Source organism: Thermobia domestica, chromosome 3, assembly GCF_964235325.1.
Source record: "Thermobia domestica chromosome 3, izTheDome1.hap1.1, whole genome shotgun sequence".
Lineage (NCBI taxonomy): Eukaryota > Metazoa > Arthropoda > Insecta > Zygentoma > Lepismatidae > Thermobia > Thermobia domestica.
Genome location: NC_137456.1, coordinates 235332484 through 235350536, shown reverse-complemented (window position 1 = coordinate 235350536; position 18053 = coordinate 235332484). Strand labels below are relative to the sequence as shown.

Below are 18053 nucleotides of genomic sequence, written 5' to 3'. Positions count from 1 at the left end.
CTCACGATGCTGCGTTGACATAAAAAATTCGGGATTCTCATTAAAAATCGAATCCAACAACGAGGTTGTGAGGAATATAAAATCACGATAGTATGCTGATTAAAATAATTGAATAATAGGATATGATACTTCATAGTTTCGCCCTTATACGCTCATTTACGTTTCCCTACTTCACACGAATCTAGTAATCGTCTGTAACATATTTGGAATCAAATTTGAGTACACATGTAACATACTTGACTTTTCCAAGTTGTTTACATTCAACGCAGTTTTCAATTAACGTTATTTTCGTAATTCAAAATTATGATTTAATGATATGATACACATATAGGCTGAACAACACCCAGTTCTTTTCTTTGATGCCATTTAAATTATTCTCTTCTGCTATTGTTGTAATAACAGAACTTTCTGTTTTAATTAGAATATAATTATGAGGGAAATGTTATAACCTTTGAGTCTTTACAAAACAATCTCAGTCTTCTCTCTTTTGTTTTCAACTTAATAAGAAATTCATTTGAAAGTTACGTAATTCGATTAACATAAAAAAAATTAGAGATGATTAGGTTTAGTTTTGTTCAGATGACTTCATATCGGACTTCATAAATACCATTCAGGTTAGAAAAGTTTATAATTTTTTATCTCTGTTTAGTTTACTAACGGTAATATACAATTATAGAATTAATGTTATGCATAAGGTTGAAATAATATAAAAATTAGCTGAAATGCTTTCAATTGATTATCTTATAATATTTAAGTTAGAAAATAAACTCTGAGGAAAATAAAGACAGTAAATGAAATGACGCGATTCTGTGTAGGTGATATGGGGCATAGCCACTTATCTACATAATTTTATGATAAGCAACCAACACTTCTTTGCTGCTGTGCATGTTGCATAGAAACTAGGAAATGTAATATACTATTTAAATGGGCTATGGATAACTATCGTTAAAGTCATTGTTACCCGTAAACATGTTAACGGATTAACTTAATTAATGAACTCAACCAAGACAATCGATCTAACTGTCAATTGCAAAAATAAATAAATAAAATTAAAAAAAAATCACTTTCATTCGAGAGTTATCATCTGGTGTAACAGTCGGAGTAAGGCTAGTTTTAGACCGAAGCATTTATTGTAGTATTTCTCGTAGCAGATGTGCTGCCAAAAATCTCATATAATATTCTATGGCAACGAAAGTATATGGTTCTTTTACATGGTAGTAGTTTGATAAGCATCTTGTCGTGACGTTCGTGTAATGAGGGACACAAGTTTGAAACAGAAGATTTGTTCCTGTATATTATTACAATCATTAGTTCTCCCATTTATTACCACTATTATGAATTACTAACACTACCATTATAGTACTAACAAGATATATTCGCGAAGTGTCCCCTCGGGATTCGTGTAAAATAGATCCAAATGGAAAGTTCTCCTCGTCCCAATGTATTGTACTAATTTTAGGGGCCCATACCGGTAATTTGGATATTTATGGGCCTTCATAAATCATACACTACTATAAAGTTCGACTACAAAATTGCTTTTAGATTCTTTAGATGTAACTCGACATGAATCTGGGCATATGCAAACAAATTGGATCAAGTACTGCTTCTCTGACACATGTTATCCACTCCGGCCGCCATCTTGGATCCGCCATATTGGATTTAGGGATGGGCACAAGCGAGTTCAAGCGAGTTTTCATTGAAACTCGACTCGACTCGAAACAGACATCTTTGAGCTCGACTCGAGAACTCGGCTCGAAAAATTTCCTCCAACTCGACACGAAACTCTACTCGAATTGGACTCGAGTTTCGAGTCGAGTCGAGCCAAAACGAGCCAAATGCTATGTGTAGTTTAGAGATGCAAAAAAGCCGGCTTTTTTGAATCGATGTTTTTTTTTCACATAAAAAGCCGGCTTTTTTGGGAAAAAAACGAGAATTTTGGAAATTTTGGCTTTTTTCAACTTCATGATTTTTCTATCTAAATAGCTTTCTTATAGTATATTCTATAGTTAGATAAGAATTCCATGATCTGAATGTGATATTTCGCTCTGAAATTCACCATCAAGATGGATGGAGCACATGTTTTACGAATTAAAGCTAACATGAAGAATGTAGTATTTGAGGGTAATTTTAGAGGCTTTTAAACTTTATTTTACTTTTGAGTTATCGACATCTTTTTTCTTCTCTAGTTTGTCATCCGTGTTTCATTTCTAAGAGCTTTTAGCACTCTAGTTTCTAGCGCAAAAGTTAAAGTTGCCCGTTTTTCTATTTATCGGTCAAAGCGTACGTTTTTCAATATATCCGTCAAACCGTACTTCCACATTTCTGTTAGGCCTATGCTGTAGCTGTGAAGTGATTTAGCAATAATTTTCCGGACACAACCTTGAATACCACTTTACACAAATAATCAGTAGCGGATTTAGAAAAGTACTTTAGGAGGGTTTTTTCTGATTATTTCGTTTCCTAAAAAGTCTTAATTTTATTTGGGAGGTGCTTAAAGTTTATGAGTACAGGCATAACTAATATTTCGTTTCGTTTATATGTTTAGCAATAATCTTACGGATACAACTTTAAAAATCATTTTATACTGAGAATCAGTGGCGGATTTAGAAAAGTATTTTGGGAAGGGCTTTTCTTACTAATGTTTAGTTTTTTTAAACATTCGTAATTTTTATTTGACGGGAGCTTAAAGTTTATGAGTAAAGGCATAAATAATAGATATTTCGTTTGTTGCAGACATTCCGTAACTTTGGGGAACGGACTTCAGTCCGAAAAACCGCCCCCCTAACTTTCGCAAAACCGTCACTGCTGGTAATTAGTAATAATAACGATTTAAAAACAATAAGAAAGGAAGTCGCCCAACTCTCAGTATACGCACTATTTCTACATTCACATATGGAATGAAGAAAAGCTTTGTCAGAATGGTCGAATGCTGGTTGAATCCCGGACTTCCCGATAGAAGCGCAAAAGCTAATCACTCAGTCATGTTTGTTGTGCAGTTGTATTTATCTTAACCTAAATATATTCCGTAGTCCTTTTTTTTGGAGGGGGGGGGGGGGAGTTCCGTAATGATATATTGAATCCCTCTTGTTAAAAATTCAGAAAACTTGAGGATTGGGTAAACTGTGATGGTGGTTCTATAAAACTTAACTGTAGAATTTCAAGAATATACAGAACCAAAAGCTCTAGATGTGCAGCCTTTAAGTGTATCATATAAATCTAAGTATTTTTCTTGTTTTATTTTAATTTTATTTTGTTTCAAAAAGAGGGTATGGAATATTTTGAAGTAAAAATACTACATACTATTTTGCTAGTTATTTGTGTATTCTTTTAAAAGAAGTGTTTACTTTTAGGGTTGGCTGGTTTACACCAACTTTTTTTTTTAATAACTGGTTTAAACCACAAAAATAAAAAGAATGAAAAATGCGAATCGTGTGAACTTCATGGTGACGTTTCCAAATATCATACCACCTGCAATAGTTTTATTTCCCTTTCACCTTTTAATCAAGGTGTCCCATGTTCAATTCTGAGTCGAACCACAAACCTTCTTTCATGCGTAACCCAAGTAGCGGTTCGGATGTCAGTTTAAGCGAAAGTCTTCTCCTTGATAACCTCGGTATTTTGTAAGGATGTTAAGCCTAAATATGCGAAACAAACCAAATTGTATATTTCTGCATGCCTAAATGCGTGTTGTTTTATAAAGAAGCCAAGATTGCTTAGACATATTGATAGAAATTGGCAAAATTTATCGATTGCCTACGTAGCTTCCAACATTAGCTTGGATTGGACTTTCAATGACATCTACGTACTAAATTTGTAATTTAATACCTCAGTTTTAGCGTACTGATTATGGTATGTTGACCTTTAAATTTTACATGCAACGCAATAACAGGATTTTCCCGTTATTGTCTTACATTTCAAGTAATGACGGGATTTTCCCAATGGCTAGGGCGGGAGATTCTCAATTTAAGAAATTTACTGACCGGACTTCTTTAACCTTATGGGAGTTCTTCCGGCATAACCCCGCTGTTGCATAATAACATCAAGGCGAAACAAACCTATTTCTGTGAATATGTAATATAAATACATAATCTAAATCAAAAAAGCCTGGTTTAAACCAAAAAAGCCTGGTTTAAACATCCTCCCCAAAACGGGTTTTTGGCATTTTCAAAAACAACCACGGTTCTTGCCAACTCTGCTTACTTTTGTATATAGGAGGTTAAAAATTTCTTATTATATATTTGGTCTAGGAATTAATTCGTGCGGTTGGTACACACACATTGAAGCTGTAGTACAAACACAAAATACATAAATACCTTAAGAAAAATATTGTCCATCGCTAGCCACCACTTTCGCCCATCTGTCAGGCAATGTACGGATTCCGTGGCGAAAGAAGTCCTCATCCTTGGAAGCGATCCAGTCAGAGACCCATGTTTCGATATCTTCTGAAGAAGTAAACCGCTGTCCAATCAAATCGTTGTTCATGCAATCGAACAAGTAGTAGTCCGAAGGAGCAACGTCTGGTGAATACGGCGGGTGGGGTAAAACTTCCCATCCGACATTTTCTAAATAGGTTTTGACCGGTTTTGCGACATGTGGGCGAGCGTTATCATGTTGAACAATAAGTTTATCACGTCTGTTCTCCCATTCTGGTCGTGTTCTGGCCAGAGCTTGCTTCAAACGCATTAATTGTCGTCGATAACGTTCTCCATTCATAGTTTCACCCGGTTGCAGCAGCTCATAGTACACCACAACTTTCATATCCCACCATATGCACAGCATAACCTTTGCACAGTGAATATCTCGTTTTGGTTGTGATGGACCTGGTTCACCTGGTTTCACCCAGGCCTTTTTTCGTTTAGGGTTCTCATAATGGATCTACTTCTCATCACCCGTAATAATTCGATGCAGAAACCCCTTTCTGCTCTGTCGTTGAAGCAGCAATTCGCAAATGGTTTTTCGTCTTTCAACGTCTCTGTCTTTCAATTCATGTGAAACCCAATGTGACATCTTTTGAATCATTCCCATGGCTTTCAAGCGTTTGGAGACTGTTGTTTGATCAACGCCTAATGCTGCTGCAAGTTGTTCCTGCGTTTGACACGAATCCTGCTCGATGTAATATGCCATTACAGTCTAATGAGATTTCAGTGAATCGAATAGTTAAATTTCCCTCTTGCCCCTCCTGAAGATCAGTGTTTCCCATCATATTTCCACCTTCCAATTTTCCTGCTAATTGAGGGTTACAAGACCTGTCCATATAGAGATTTGTTTATGTAGGTAGCGAGTGATTTTTTTTTAACATACATGGCGGTATTTAATTTTGTTGTAGTTAGAATAGTAATCACAATGTACGTGTAAATTTACAGTAAGGGCTCCTATCTGACTCCCAAATTGGGAGTACGGCTTCCAGCGGGATGAGTTGAACATTTAGTTTGTTTCCGGGTTCCTGCCCCTTCAGGGCAGGGGTCCTATTGTTAGCTAATACTCCGATATGTCCCCTCAGGGCATTGATTAAACAGGTTGAGTAAAGAATGTGATTTAGTAAATATAAGGGCCAGTTGGCCCTGTTCATTTCTTTCCTTTCGTTACTTTTCATAGAGCCGATTTGACATGGTAAAATATGAATGTTTTCTGTGTATATTTATTAGTATAACATGTATTAATGTAGTGTGTAGTATGAATGTGGCATGTATGTGTTCGTAATGTAGAAACATGTTGTAGTAGTAGTAATTGTGATAGTTAAGTGATGAAAGAGTGTGTGAGATAATGAAATATGGACAGTGTAGTATTTACTATGCGATAAATTTTTATTTTTCCGTCATTAAGTGAACGTAATATAGTACAATAATTCCGTGTACAAGGTCACATTCAGTTGTTCAAGGGTTGATTATATCGTCGCTAGCCCTAGTGTCAAAAGTCAGTACTAACCGCCATTCTTCCGTCGAGGTGCTTAGTGATTTAGTTTTCATGAAATTGACCTTTCTTTCCGAAATAAAACCTAGAAGGTATAATTCACAGCCCATATGAATGTACAGTTAGGTCAAGTGACCCAAAATTAATATATTCTGAAAATTTCAACATTCTGCCTAGTCTAGAAATCGAGATATTTAAGTAAATAAACAATACGTAAATTTTTAACGGAAGTCGGGCGATATGATGCTAGTTCTTCGCTTTGAAATTATAATAAATGTCCATTTTTCCTTCGTGGCTGCAGAAGTTCATTGTTGCTGCGGAATTTCATAAACATTAAACATTATCGCAGATAATTCTATTTTCAGTGAACATACGTAGGATTTTTTTTCGTTCTTAATAAAGCTACCAGGTATTACATAGTATTGTGTGTGTGTGAAAGAGTCTTGAGTTCGAGTGAGGTTGTCGTGCGGTGATCGGAATGGGAAATGTTTGTAGTGACTATAGATTTTAAAGTGTTATGATGAAATGTGTAAATAGGCTGGGCGTAGATAGAGGAAACAGGGTGTTTGTAGAATATAGCGTCGTGGCAAATGAATATTATATGAATATTAATAAGTATATGAATATTGTAGTAAATGAATATAGAAGATAGGACACCCTTATAGTTAAAAATATATATAGTAGCCCAGTGAATACTTCACCGCGTGTTGATATATAGATATTGAATAGATACGTGTAGCTACAAACATCTCGGGTTCTGACCCCTGCACCATGATATCACTCGGACAGGAGGGCGATATATATTCGGACTATGGTAATGCTTTGTAGTTTTATGTGTTATAATAATAATCAACCATAGTAATACCATCTGATAGAATGGGTAGCATCATATAATCGTTGACTAGACATATTGAATAATATATTATGAAAAGACAGTAGTAGTTATACAACAGGGCTGTAGTGAATTATATTTTCTGGTCGGTTTTAAAAATAGAATATCCTGCTCTGTGAGATTTTTTTTTCTTTTCTTCACGTTACCTACTCGGGCTAGCTTACAATGTTCATGGAGGCGACAGCTCTGATAGGGTTACAGAATCAAAACAATTAGATATATATATATATATATATATACATCCCGTACCCGGGCATCGACCTCCCCCCTTGAATATTTTCGTTTTCTTTTCTTAGTTTTCAAACTAGATAGTGATGGAAATTAATCGATGCCTCAGAATTTAGCGCATTCTGCGAAGGGGAGCTATCGGTGAGGTTTGGCAATAGAAATCACCGATCCAAAATTCAGTTTATTTAATTTTTTATTTTTGGCAAATCACTAATTAGGGATATCTTTGCTATTACTCTAATTTCATTACTATTCTGGAATCTTCTAGTTCCCAAGAGGTCGGATGATTTTTTTTTCTTTCGAAATCCTAAATTAACGCCGTCTCTAACCTTCCGGAGGATTTCGGAGTCTGCAAGGGTGTTGACCTGATACGGTGAGTGGTGGGATTTCCCTAAAGCCTTTGTCTTTCCGAAAATCCCATCGTGGACACAGACTTGTCTCATCTTCGCAGACAGCTTTTTCGGCTATTTATTTGGTAAGCCGAACCCCTTTTGGCATATTAAGGATATTTTGGCTATGGATTTGTTGAGAGTGAAATTCGACTTCTATCTTTGTAGCGTTAGTTATTTCTCACTTGTCTTTGGCGCCCCTATTCTTCGTCTTCCTTCTTCTCTATCTCTCTCTCTGTCTTCATTACTTCGAGATTTTTTTTTCAAATTTTCAACCTTCCCCCCCCGATTTTGAACTTGTCACTTACGATTTATTTAACGTACAACTCTGATCTGAAATTACCAGCTGAGACGTTGCAAGACACGATTCATGGATAAAGTAGATAGTGATTGGGTCCTCCATCACATTTTGACCTATCGCCGAAATGAGCAAAGACTTCGTAGTTGACGACACTTCGATTACGTTCTCTCACCGTCGTCCCTCTTAAGTTTTTTTTTAATCCGTTGGTCACTTTCCTTTCTGTTTTGGTTTTCAATTACCTTGTAGTTAACCTGGGCCCAGAAATTGTACTTTGGTTTATCTAGTTATATCTTTAGAAATGCTCTGTGTTACGTGCCTGCCTCACAAAGTTTTTTTTTCATTATTTAAGCACGAATTGAATATATAAAAGTGAAAAAATTTATAGATGCGCGGTATCAGGTAGAAAAGCGATTTTCTTTTTCATATGTAATATCGGAAGTCATTTGTTTTGGGACAATGTTTGCAACCTTGTAAAAAATTTTATTATTGGGGTGATTAATTTAAATGTGTGCGCATTTATTGAATATAAATATATATATATATAGAGAGAGAGAGAGAAATGAATACGTCGAAATGTATATGTACTTAATATGTGAATATGATTTTAAAGTAAAAGTATGATATTAAATGTATTATGAATATATGTAAGAGCGCTCGTGTCTGTCCCCCTAAACGTGTATTGGTTGCTATAGTTTGCCAGTGAGTTTTCCGACGAATTTGAGAATGTAGATTTTGTCATGAATACCGCCGTGCACTTAAGTAATTTTCCTTTTCTTTTGAATAAATGTAAATGATTATGTAATTCTGTAATGGCATGTATTGGAAAGTAACGGCAGGTCTAAACGTAACCCACATCATAACGAATATTATCCCTGAACTACCAACCAAAAACCATTGTGGAAAGTGTACCTTGAATCCTTCTCACCTTCATATGTATCCTGTGACTTGACCAGTTTTTTTTTTTTATCCTCAATTTGAACCTTTATACTCCGTACACCTGCGGGAGATCGTTTTTAAAAATCCGAATTATATACACATATATACGAAAGTGATCTTGAAGAAAGGTCTCATGACGTGTCCCTGTGTTAAATAAATAACTTAAACTATTCAAATAATAAGTTTGGAAATGGATCGTCTAAGAGGAGGAACATCCTCTAGTGAAAGTTATTTTCTCAAAATCCCTGGATGGGTATAAAGCGTCGCAGTGTGCGATTGCAGATATAAACTGTTAAAAGTTATAAACCAAGTATAGACGACGAATGGTTTTGTAAACCAATAGATATATATATACATATAGAGATATATATAAACACGAACGAAGTTAAATGGAGCGAAATGTTCTGGACACTACGAGTAGTGCGTGATTTGTGATTTGAACGCTCAAAATCATTAATATCTTATTACCCAATGTGAGGTAGAGACTCATATAAGATCTAATACACCTAAAAGTTTTTTTCTTTTCTTTCCTCTTTGTTCATATTTTTTTTTAAGTGAAATAAGTGTCTTCTTTGCGTATGTCGCAAATCATAATTTTGCTTTAGCATGTCTAAGATACAATATATGTAATTATTTTTATTTGTCAAGATGATTGAATATATAAAAATTTACTAGAATATAACACTATGTACTCTATTAATATATAACCAAGAACTTGTGCTTTTAAGATTTTCGTTGTAATTAAATTTTTTTTCTTTTCACTATGAATGTAATAAACTATTTGTATCTTTGTAGTTAGTTGGTTTAGTTGGTTTCCTTTAAACATATATACACTGTCCTGAGTGAGTGAGCGTGTGAATGCATGATAGATTTAATATAAGTAATTTTAGTGATATCATTTGTTGTATTAACATCTATAATATATGTGTCGTGTTTAAATATATGTGTTAAGGTAAATAACCTAGGTCATGAAGGACCGCTACTAATGGTTTAAATCGGCTCTAGGAGTGAAACAAAAATAGCAGGATGAGCCTAAATACATCTTTCTTCCAGGAAGTTGAAATTTTTATTGATACGATACATAAATTTATATTGAGTTCATAAGTCTGATTTTTTTTCCTCTTGGCTAATTCATATGTGTGGTCGATCCTAGAGAACAGAGTTCGGATGCTGGATGGTTATCAATCACCGGTTGGAATAACAGTACAAAGAATGATTTCACTTTTCTCATCTCCAGGTCTAGGTCTGAGCAACCCCACGATCGTGGTGCCTGGAGCTAGGTCTGGGTGGTATGAGGGAACATGTGTCTATTTCGAAGCATTCCAAAATTGATTAGTCGTTAATAACATTTAGAATGATTCATCTTTCGAGGACTTTCTCGACTTCTTACTATATTTCCGGAATTATCCAGTAATCTGTTTCTCATTAAAATACCCTATTTCTTTTCTTTTTTCTTTTCCTACCTCCTTTTTTTACCCTTCTACTTTCTTCTCTTTCTTTCCTATTTCTGAATGAAAGAAAACGGAGTCATGACAGAGTAGTCGCTATTTGCACGGTCAATAAGTTGTTTCGATGAGTTTTCTTCGGGAGTCCGATATGGAGTAATTAACGATAATAAGAAAGTTTATTGAAATTTACTGTATTGGAAAATAATCATGACTTCAATTAGTAGATGATGTTTCGTAAATCGTCCTCGTTAAAGAGAATTAATTTTAGCGACTTCTCTCCTCTACATTAGCTCTTTTATCTTCGTTTTTTTTTTCGTTTACGTTTTCTTTCATCGAGCAATGCTGTCAATTCTTCGTCTTGAAATTTTTTTGGGTGTCCAGCTCGCTCTTGGTCTGCCAAGCCGAAATCACCACTTCTAAACCGTGCAAACCACTTCTGATACGTTCGCTCAGCTAGAGCATGGTCACCATACACTTCCACCAAAATACGATGACTTTCAGTCGCACTTTTCTGCATGTTAAAGTAATGCAGCAGGACACCCCGCAAAAACACTTTATCAGGCACAAATTGCGCCATGTTCACTTAACTACAAACTGGTGTTGTTGAGGCTTTAATCCACTGCCCTATACTACGAACGATACGCGATGACAGGGGTTTGCAACACATGTGTGGATACACGGAACTGTGGGACGCTCCGTTCGTTGCGCCATCTCTTGTCCACCCGCACGAATTAATTCTTAGACCAAATACATTGGTTAATCCTGTGGAATTCATAATGTAAATATGTTGAAGAAAAATTGTTTGAAATATCTTTTCGAAATTCATAGTTTATTTTCGATGTTTTATATTATTATCAGCATCAACCACTAATTAAATGATTTTTTTGTGTTATAGAGAAGCGATACAAAGTCTGTTTTATCAATTTAAAGCAGTATTTTGAAAAAAGCCCAAAGTTTCCCAAGCAAAAAAGCGAAGCAGAAAAAACCGAGTTTTTTTCCAAAAAAGCCGGTTTTTTTCCGAGCCCTTGCATCTCTAGTGTAGTTTCAAGTACTTTCTTCAATTATCCTACATAGACAACATAATTATAATTTATCAATAATGCTTACTATTATTACAACTTCTTCTTCTTCTTCTTCTTCTTCTTCTTATTATTATTATTATTATTATTATTATTATTATTATTATTATTATTATTATTATTATTATAACACCATCACCGTGTATAAACATGAAAGATAGGCGGTTTGTATCTGAATACTAAAATCTAGTTGACTGCTGACCTCAGTAGTCATGAAGTCTAGGAGGCAAGGACATCGTTCACGATTTTCTGGGTTCGAGTTCCGGAGGAGCAAGTATCAGGACTCGAACCAAATATCGTTAAAACATAGAGGGCACCAACCAAGCATGTTCAAAAGTGCTCGATCCGGGTTTAGAGTTATCAACGGCTCTAGCGGCTCGGCTCACAGCTCATTCATTATTTAGCTTAACCAACAGCTCACCCAACCAAGCCGGCTCGAGCTGATGGCTCCCCTGAGCTGAGTCAGTGCCTCATCTCAACTGAGCCGGCTCGAGCTGTTTCTCTCAGTTGAACCGAGCTGAGCCGGTTAACATCACTACCCGGGTAGGGCTTCTGCTTCGGCTCAAAACTTCGACCGTGCAGGTCTTAGCCTTGGTAGTAAGAACTACAGTATATACTGATATTGGTGCTCACGACATTTGAGGTTGTCCCGTTATAAAAATCCATTGCCGTCTTGTTAATCAAGATGAGACGAGATGTGAGCAGTGTCCCATCTCGTAAGCAACACTAAAAATATTCCACATTACTGCTTACATTTCTCATAGCTTTCGCTTTCCAGTCTAATCAGGCCATGATTTCAAAACGACTTAAAACGAGCTAAACAAGCGAGCCATTTATCAAACTCGACTCGAATCGAAACTCGACCTGAAAACAGTCAGGCTCGAAACTCAACTCGAGAAAATTACCTTTGACTTGACTCGAAACTCGACTCAAATTCGCTCCGAGTTTCGAGTCGAGTCGAGTTTTAGCTCGATTCGTGCCCGACCCTAATTGGATTCAATTTTCGTTTTTTCAAATGAGAGTAGGTGCAAGCAGAGGCGAGGCGTAATCCCACAAGTAGGGTAGACCCGATAAACTAATAACACAAATAACATTTAATGTATCATAAACAGTTTAAAATTTTAGTCAAAATATTATTTTCCTCTTTGAGTTAAACAAAAGAGACTATCAAATTTATTTATTTTAAATAAGTTTCTTAGCTGTATTTTTAACACTGTTTAGAGTTAAAATATTTGTGCATGTATACATGGTAGTTTTTGTTTATTTTAACAAGAAAGAATAAATATTTATATTAGCAAAAATAGTCGAAAGTAGTCCATTATTATTATTATTATTATTATTATTATTATTATTATTATTATTATTATTATTATTATTATTATTATTATTATTATTATTATTATTATTATTATTATTATTCAACAAATATTTACATGAACGGAAACATGCAATGTGCACTAATAGAATATTTCCATTTCGTTCCACTACAAATATTTGGAACTGCAGTTCATATTTTCTTCTGTCTGGGATTTGCAGAGGGGAAGAGGGGAATTTCCTCCTCACTTGCAGTTTTCATTTCCTGCATATTTGAAAATGGAGGAAGAGGAAAAGTAAATACATTCTTCAGGCACGTAGCCAGGATTTCGTGAAGGAGGGGTCCGTGACATGAAATATTGTTGTCATCACACCAGGGGCTCGATCATTCTAAACTATTTCACTGGAACATATATTGGTTCGTTTAGCCAGGATTTCGGGGGGGTGGGGGTGAAATGAAATTCTGAAGGCCCAGGAGCTCGATCAATCTAAACTACTTTACTATCAACATGTATTGGTTTGTTGGGACAATAACATGAGGATATGTTGGTAAGTACTTTAATAACAAACTATGAAGAAATCTCAAGTAAAATAAAAAAAAATGTATTGAAAAAGATTTTATAATATTTACGCCCTTCCTCTGTTCATTCAAATATAACAATTTTCCTTTCATTATGATCTCAATTATTATAAAACGTACATATTCACTATTATGAAAAGTACATACACAATAATGTCTTGTAAAATATTTTACAATATCTGCGTCCCTTTCTCTGTTAATCAAATGTTAACAGAACTTTCTTTCCGCATAATTTTTTGTTTTTATTTTTCCATCAACTACTGTCTGTTCCAAATGACAGGTTAAAGGAGCAGCAGAAATTCATTTGAAATAACATGTTTGATACTGCAAGGATGCGATGACGAAAAATTATGATAAAAAATCAGAAATCAGTGTGAAATATAAGTTATTCATATGCTACATACGCACTACCCTTAGGTGTTACATTATGCCGTTGCAGGATGTGTGACTTCTAACAGTTTTCCGTATATCACATACATATACTTATGTTACATTCGTCAGCTATATGTTATATACGTCCATTTGTATGTGAGACCGGCTATATTGTTTCATACGGAAAGTATGTATAGATGGAACACTTATACGGAAAGTATTATAAAATATGCGTTTTTAGTTATACGTCTACTGTACGTTAAGTCCAAAAACTACTGGAATTACGCATGTAACCTTTTACACATGTAATCGTTTTAAGTACGCCACCTACAATTTTTTTCTCAGTGTATTAGCGATTATAGACGCCAACCTTTTTATGCATACTTTTGGATCACCTCGCTGCTGTAGCAGTTCTATTTCACTGAATACTTGTGGAAAAGTTGTTAAGGTCATTTTCAAGTTCATTGAGACACAAATTTCGGCCACCACAAGTTACGTTGACATTCTGTTTCGTAACTAGATAAAGGTAAGATACTATCCTGATTTCCCCATGTGCTCAATCATCCTATCTCGTCGCTTTCAAATACTCTTTAAAATACTTTTTTTTTTCTCCTACCATTTTCAATTCTCTGTTATTTATTTCTTTGTCCATGTATCTAATTTCCACACCACATTTCAAAGGCCTCCATTCCTCGTTTTTCCTCTTCTTCTTGTAACAATCATAATTAGGTGAAGAACGAATCATATTTATCTACTTGATAAGAGCAAACTGAGAATTTAAATAACATAAGTCCTATATCATATAAATACAATATTAGACCCTAAATATCAGAAATTTTAGTATGTAACCTATGTATATGTTACATACATACTTGATGCCATTGTTCAGAGGTTTCCTCTTAGTTTAAAGGCTATGAATAATTACGTATAATAATAATAATAATAATAATAATAATAAATAATAATAATAATAATAATAATAACAATAACACTGTTTAACATCAACACACAACATGTTACGGAAATAAGACTTTGCTAATTTTGAGCCACTGAATTCGAAAATGACAAAATTTGAAGGTTGACTCGGGTTTCCGAGTTACAGCCTTGGTCTGAAATTACGATTTTTAAAATAAGGCCTATTATTCAACATATATTATCAGTTGGCAACATTGCTAGAGCGTATCATATTTTGTATAATAGGCCTACTGTATCTTCACGTTATCGACAACTCCCGCTATCACGTGATATGTAACACTGTTGTCCGATCAGAAATTTTAGTTTCTGTAAGTGAAACGAAACTTCTATTATTCTGATATTATCATGGTGGCTCTGCGAAGTGCTTTGAAATCCTTCAATGATAATTTGTTAGTGAATGTTTCAGCTGGTATTCTTGTGTTACGAACAAGTATAAAAATATCTCGGAAGCGTGTTGATATTCCCAATAATTTGTTATATTTGCACTGAAATTCACTTCGAGAACATGTTTAGTCACACCGTCTATTAAAAAAGGCATTTTGTGTGAATCACTTTCGATTTTAGTAGAGAATATGGTTGGAGATGTTATCTTTTCTTGAGACTCTGAATTGATTCCGAAAAAACCTCTTATCGCTATCTATTACAGTTCTCGTTTTATGACGATTAACCTTAAAACCGGAAGTTGGAGAACTGAATTGATTCCAGAAAGCCGCTTTTGGTGTGGCTTACCGTTTCAGCTTTTGATGCTTGTCGACTGACAAGGAATGTTCAGATGGACATAGTCGCTTTTTAAGCTTTTCCATGCTTATGCAGAGAATAATTTGGAAGTTTAGAGACTCAAACTTAGTAGGACCAGAAGTGACAGAAGAGAATTAAATATTTTGTTCCACATATGAAGGTAATTATGAGGAATCGTCAGCTAGATGAGAGTACATTTCCGTTTCCGTTCCCGTTTCTGTATGAAAGTATGTTCTCAAATTTTACTCTGTCATACTTTAGACGTTTCACATCCCAAATTTTAGAACCACAATCGTTAAAAAATAAAGTAAGTCGAGAAAACGTATGGGTAATTGTACTATATGTTTCGTAGAAAAGAAACGAAAAATTAACCTGGTAAATCTGGAGATTAAAAAATAACCTAATGAATGGTACTTAATAGCAAATTTAGAGGTTAAGAATTATTGTGATAAACTATAAAGGTGACCAACAAAGTTCTGTCGCTTTTTCACCCATTACCTTTGATCATCAATATGTCACCTAAGACGTACCTGGAAGATCAAAAGTTGTCCCATCAGCATCGACGACCTTCTGCCAACGTTCTGGAAGGCCATGGATTCCATCGCGGTAGAACTTACAAGGAGAAGGCAGACTTTGGTAAGTGAACTTCGGGGCCATATTTTGCGATGTGGTAGTGCACATTTACAGAGTTAATATTACAAACTGGGAGAGCGGAATGCCCAAAAATAACCGAGAAAAACAGTCTCAAAGTTTTCTACTCGTCGCATATATCGCAAGACGCGCAAACTTATCAAGTGACGGTGTAGCAGAGTGAGAAGAACCTCAGGCTCAAGTGTAAAGGGTTACGGGTTCGATTTCCATTCGAGTCAAACTTTTATTTTCGTTTTTTGCTTCAAGCAATAAAGCAGCATTTGTAACTATAAGTAAAATATTAATTCACCATGTGTTTATAATGTATTAAAACAATAGAAATTTTCAATCATTTGTAAAATCTTTCAATGCTCCATGTTAACTAGCAAGAAAATTTAATCTATTCCGTAAATGTACTGATATCACGAGTTATATTATGGTTACGACAGTCGTTGTGTAACAAATATTCTTGTCGCTTCGTGTCTAAATATGTTGACAGTGTGCGATTTACAAAGGAATAGAGGGGGAAATCCTCTTTGCTAATATTGGATGTTGCTATAACCAAAGGAAATTTTCCCCTCATTCCCCTTGTAGCACACTGTCAACAGATGTAGACACGAAGCTTCAAGAACATTTTTACACAACGACTGAAGTAACAATAATATTTACGGAAGAAATTAAATTTTGTTCCTAGTTAACATGGAACGTTGAAAGATTTCACAAGTGATTGAAAATTTCTATTGTTTTAATACATTATAAACATATGGTGAATTAATATTTTACTTATAGTTGCAAATGGCTACTTTATTGGTTGAAGCTCAAAACGAAAATAAAAGTTTGACTAGAATGCGAATAAAACCGGGACTCTTTGCACTTGAGCTTCAGGTTCTTCTCACTCTGCTACGCCGTCACTTGATAAGTTTGCGCGTCTTACGATACATGCGGCAAGTAGAAAACTTTGAGACTGTTTTTCTCGGTTATTTTTGGGTATTGCGCTCCCCCACTTTGTAATATTAACTCTTTAAATGTGCACTACCACCTCGCAAAAAATGGCCCCGAAGTTCACTTACCAAAGTCTGCCTTCTCCTTGTTAGTAGGCCGTGAAGCGAAGAAAGTATCAAGTGTATTTTGTATTTCTACTAGGGATTTGAACTTGCGTCCTCTAAGGTATTGTCCAAGGAATGGGACAGGTGATAATCAGACGGTGCAATGCCCGGGGAGTATGACGGATGCAATAGTGTTTCCCATCCAAGGCGCAGAATGGTGTTCCGGGTCATCCTAGCCACGTGGGGCTTAGTGTTGTCTTGTAACAAGAGGACCCCTTTGCGATTCAGAAGTGCTGGCTCCAGAGTTTTGAGTTTTTCTTCAACATGGATCAATTGCTGACAGTACACAGTTGCATTGATGCTCTGACCAGCTGGTAGCCATTCCCGATGCACGTTGCAACGAGCAGTCCACCAGACACACAGGAGGACCTTCTTCTGGTGTGGTTCTGGTTTCGGCTGTTTTGGAACCGATTCGTGGGATGCTAACCAATGATGATGGCGCCGTGGAGCTTCGTACAAGACTAATTTCTCATCCTGTCAACATCGTGTCCAGAAATGGCTCCTTCCTCAGACGAAACAGCAAAAAAACACAGATGTCTGCTTGCGTTGCCTTCTGGCCCTGAGTTAAATCTTGTGGAACCCATCGACCCAACTTGTAGTGCTTCCCAAGTTGATAAAGGTGCAGCCGGAGGGTTTCTCCACTCACACTGAATTGTAGTCCCAGTTCCACACGTCTGGTGGGTATTCACCTCAATTGCTGCCTGAAGATCTTCATTTTGTACATGGGTTCGTCTTTCGGCTTCTGGCACGTGATGCGTCTTCGAGTGTTTGGTCACCGTCCTTAAACTTGTTAAACCACCGCTGCACTGTCCGTGTAGTCAGGACACTCTCATCAAAGGTCTGACATATCATCAGCCACGCCGCAGCGGCGTTTGACCCCAGTTTGAATTTATACAGCGCACACGCCCTTATGACGCTCTGTGGAGGTCTCATGTACAAAATGAAGACTTCAGTCTTTACGCAAGTTCATGGTGTAACTGAACTGCGACAACCAGGTAGTATGTTGGATATATCCACACTAACAATTGTGTAATGGAAATGGAAAAGGCTGAAAGTGCCACAAAGTAAAATTTCCAGTATTCAATAAAAACTTCCTAAAACTGTACTTTATCCTTTAAGGTGCTGCTCCTTGCGAGTGCTCTAGAAACTAGTAGG

The 18053-nt window shown here is 35.8% G+C and overlaps 1 protein-coding gene across 1 annotated transcript in view; it reads left to right on the top strand.

Moving 5' to 3' along the window:
* Positions 1–485: 485 nt before the first annotated feature.
* The window catches only part of LOC145681595 (uncharacterized), a 42929-nt gene continuing 25361 nt past the window's right edge, over positions 486–18053 (top strand). The window contains exon 1 of the mRNA XM_081753219.1: positions 486–614. The gene's annotated coding sequence lies outside the window, so the exon portion shown is untranslated. The remainder of the gene's footprint in view (positions 615–18053) is intronic.